The sequence below is a fragment of the Sus scrofa genome, chromosome 11 (assembly GCF_054392235.1).
Source record: "Sus scrofa isolate SSC_HxYL_T2T_F1_AM1 chromosome 11, Sscrofa_HxYL_maternal_Yorkshire_Landrace_v2.0, whole genome shotgun sequence".
NCBI classification, from domain to species: Eukaryota; Metazoa; Chordata; class Mammalia; order Artiodactyla; family Suidae; genus Sus; species Sus scrofa.
Genome location: NC_139393.1, coordinates 67767971 through 67771846, shown reverse-complemented (window position 1 = coordinate 67771846; position 3876 = coordinate 67767971). Strand labels below are relative to the sequence as shown.

Genomic DNA, 3876 nt, shown 5'->3' with positions numbered 1-3876 from the left:
GTAGGGCTCTTCAAACTACAGGGAAAACCTCAAGTCTGGTTTGCTCTGCTTAGATAGGTTTGCCTGTAAAATGAAGATCTCAAGGTTTTTAGTAAAATCACGACTTCGCAAGCAGTTTTGAGAAAGATTTGTAAAACCATAAGTGCTTTCCTTTAAAACACATTTAGACTGGAGAATTGTATATGAATAACATGCAAAAGAATTTTTTTTCTGAAAATAGTCTTTAAAGCTATCAAACAATATTAAGTCTTAAGGAATTTTAGGATTAAAAGACAAGGCTTTGGGAGTTCCTGCTGTGGCTCAGCAGTAACAAACCTGACTGGCATCTATGAGGATTCAGGTTCAATCCCTGGCCCTGCTCAGCGGGTTAAGTATCTGGCTTTGCCCTGAGCTGTGGTGTAGGTCACAGATGCAGCTTGGATCCCGTGTTGCTATGAGTGTGGTGTAGGCCGGCAGCTGCAGCAGACTCTACCCCTAGCCTGGGAATCTCCACATGCCCCAGGTGTGGCCCTTCGGGGGGGGGGGGGGGGGGTCCAGAGCTGTTTCCCCAGGTCAATTACAGATGGGCTATTACCAGCTAAAATCAACTTACTTGTATCTCAAATGGCTGAATAAATATCAGCCTATACTTTTGCATGGCTTTTTGTTACTGCCACTTGAAAACTATGTTGTCATGCCCAAGAAAATCTTAACAGACTAAAAACCACAGAACTCGTACACATTTTAAAACCAAAAACAAATCAAATGCAAAGCCTTCTAAACCCTACACAATCCACACCTGAAAACATTCACATGTATTAAAAAAGTCCAATTAGTTCTGTACACAAGCACTACACAACTTCAGCATCTAGTAAGTATTAACCATTTAACTCTATAATTTTATTAACAGTTATTTGACTTATTTTAGCATATTAAAGAAATCATTTGGCAACCTTATCACTGTTCCACTTCCAACAGTAACTCTATTTCCCTCAAAAACTTTAAAATAAAATTGTATGGCTTGGTAGGTGTAAACATCATTTTCTTTTCACTGATATCCACTGTACACCGTTTTGCAGACCACTGTAACATGCTAACATAATGGGACTTTTAGAGCATTTCGTTTAAAGCAGTGTCTATCATTAGACAACGAAAACAATTTCTAGGTTTCCTTCCAATTCCGAAGATTTAAAAATGGACACTAAAGGACAATTAGCATGTCTCATTCTGGAAATTTACCTCTTAGTGAACTCCAGAACTGTGAAATTCTTACCTTTTCTATATTCAGGGTCCATAATTAAACTCCTTAAATTTCTTAAAGAAGGGATACATAAGAGGTTAAACTTGTGTCAGATTTCACACAATGTATTTTAAAAAGATGCTTCCTAATCTATCAGGCAGCATGTTATTTAAGTAAGGTTATGGAAATGTATTATCTTCCAAAATTCAACTTGGGTCCGGTTTCAAAGCCTGATCATTTAAAATCTTATTCCTCAAGTTAAATCACATTTTTATACATATATGAAACAAGCTACAGACAAACATAAATGAAAGAGGCAGAAAGGCTGGCTAAAATATTGAACTGTCTCTTCCTAGGTTCTACTCTAATGACACAAGTCACAAAAGCCTAAAGTCAGTTGTCCTTATTGGTAAGTCTGGTTTATGAAGGGAGTAGGGAACATAAATGTTAAACTACAGACTTAAGAGAGAAACTAATTTTGGATTCCCGCTCAACTCCAATACTCTTGGCATTAAAACCTGCGCACACACACATACTTGTCACTCCATTTAGCATCAGCACGTGCTGTTTTCTTTTTAAGTCCTATTTTTTAAGTTCGATAAAGCTAAGAATAATCTAAGGATCATTAACAGTTTATACATCATTAAGAATTTTTAAGAAAATCTGCATATAACCAGTTAACAGTTACACATCAGGACAACCTCCCCGCATGAATATAAATTTCTTGTTTTAAAAAAGTAACATTAAAACACTTTCCTTTACACAATACTTTAAACAGAATGGCATTTTCACAAATTAAAATTCCTGAACAAGGTAAAGCAACAGTAAGTGTCTTTCAGATTAGATATCCTGAATAGCAGGTCCAAAGAAAGCAAAAGGCATATCATCTCCGAAATTGTCAACATACCATTTATTAAAGTAAATTTCCTTCACAGACACAATTGAGTATTTGATACCCAGATAAATCTGACAATACAGCAAAAGCTTTTAGTCAAATGACATGCCACCTCACAAGTGGTACAGAATCATGACAAAACTTGACTGCAAGGAACAAAAAGTTGTGTACATACATGAATTTTACACTGATAATTACAAAAACTTCGAAAATACTTTACATCTCTGGAATGGTTAAAAGTAGAAGTCGAATCTTCAGTAATATTTAATTTTCAAAATCTTCTGGTCACAATCCCCACCAAACTCAACAGGCCGGGACAAGTGCAATACCATACAGAAACACAGCATTGCAACCGATCCCAACCTGTGTAGAAAGGGGTTTGATTTTCCCTTACTTTTCTACAGACTTTTCACTACCACAGTCAGTTTTGCATGGATTTGCACAGCAGAATATCACACAGCTGGATGCAAACCTGCAAAACTAACCATAGAACAGTGTTCAGTAACTGGACAGTTTGACTGGGCGACAGGCCGAGGCTGGAGTTCTACAGCTAGCAGTACTTTAAGTGCTCATAATGCAGTAGATAACTAAACACTACCTGCACTATAAGCACTTTAGTGCTACAGAAGCTGTCGTATCAGATACACCAGGCAGATTCTACATCGACACAATAAAAGTACAGAAAATTAGTAAAAATCACTTGAAGGAAATAGCAGGCCACCATCAGTTTTGCATAGATTTGCACAACTACATTCTTCTTGTAGTGCAACTATGCAAAACTAACAGAGGACTGCAAACAAAAAGTATTAAAACACCTATATACTTGCTTGGCTTGGATTATTGGATGAAAACATAACTTCTTATGCCAGAAGGAGCACTTAGGGCAGTAGATGCTAATCTACTTCACTATCTGCACTAGATGCACCTTAGAACAAAAAGCACTCAACACCAGCAGACCCTGCGCTTTCAAGCCCACCTTGGCTTCCCGAGGCAGCTGTCACCATAATGCTACAAGTGCCTTCACTGCAGTAGATGCACATTATCACTACCTGCACTGTAAGCACTTTGACATTATTCTGACTGGTCAGTCTTCAGGTTTACAAGGTGATGGTCTCTTTATTCCTGCTAAATTTGAAATAAATAATTAGAGAAAATAACACCTCAAGCTCTATATAAACTCCGTTGTTTATAAAATATACAAAATTGGCATAAACCTTAATGGGGAAGAGAAAACGCATTTGATTATCTCAAACCTGCAAACTCCATTTAAAAGCACATTTAGACCTCAAAATTAGAAAAGTTTTTTTTCCACAAGACAATCATAACTACCTACCTATTCTAATACTTTAAGAAAAAAATGGTGGCTTTCTTGACTTGGCCACTCCCAAATGCATACTTTAAAAGAAAAAAAAAACCAGACTGCATATACCTTTTAGAGGAAATCTTCACATCCACGTGGCAAAACATTTTTCTTTTCTTCCGGCTTCCCATTAGCAATTACTTGGTAAATTGATTAATAAAATTACAGTTCAGACTACATTTCAAGTGTTATCAGCTGGTTGTAGAAGTTTTATGTCCCAATTAAACTATTTTAAGCCTTGAAAACTTACTCCAGATTACATCTATTTTGTCACCCCAACTTTAACTAGTTCTAAATTTTGTAAACTGTGCACCAGCTTGCAAAGATTTATAACATATTTGCATTGCATTTTTACTTAGATGTTAGCTGACCTATACTAAGTTAATTGTCTAGAAAGAGTAC

At 36.5% G+C, this 3876-nt stretch overlaps 6 non-coding genes across 6 annotated transcripts; all 6 read right to left on the bottom strand.

Moving 5' to 3' along the window:
• Nucleotides 1-2409: 2409 nt before the first annotated feature.
• MIR92A-1 (microRNA mir-92a-1) lies at nucleotides 2410-2489 on the bottom strand. The gene has a single exon (NR_035388.1). It is a non-coding gene; the product is annotated as a microRNA mir-92a-1 (primary transcript).
• A 40-nt stretch (nucleotides 2490-2529) lies between these two features.
• Nucleotides 2530-2609, bottom strand: MIR19B-1 (microRNA mir-19b-1). The gene has a single exon (NR_035400.1). It is a non-coding gene; the product is annotated as a microRNA mir-19b-1 (primary transcript).
• Nucleotides 2610-2667: 58 nt separating this feature from the next.
• On the bottom strand, nucleotides 2668-2738 carry MIR20A (microRNA mir-20a). The gene has a single exon (NR_031537.2). It is a non-coding gene; the product is annotated as a microRNA mir-20a (primary transcript).
• An 88-nt stretch (nucleotides 2739-2826) lies between these two features.
• Nucleotides 2827-2908, bottom strand: MIR19A (microRNA mir-19a). Its single transcript, NR_031536.2, has one exon. It is a non-coding gene; the product is annotated as a microRNA mir-19a (primary transcript).
• A 56-nt stretch (nucleotides 2909-2964) lies between these two features.
• On the bottom strand, nucleotides 2965-3056 carry MIR18A (microRNA mir-18a). The gene has a single exon (NR_031541.2). It is a non-coding gene; the product is annotated as a microRNA mir-18a (primary transcript).
• A 58-nt stretch (nucleotides 3057-3114) lies between these two features.
• On the bottom strand, nucleotides 3115-3191 carry MIR17 (microRNA mir-17). The gene has a single exon (NR_035367.1). It is a non-coding gene; the product is annotated as a microRNA mir-17 (primary transcript).
• Nucleotides 3192-3876: the final 685 nt, after the last annotated feature.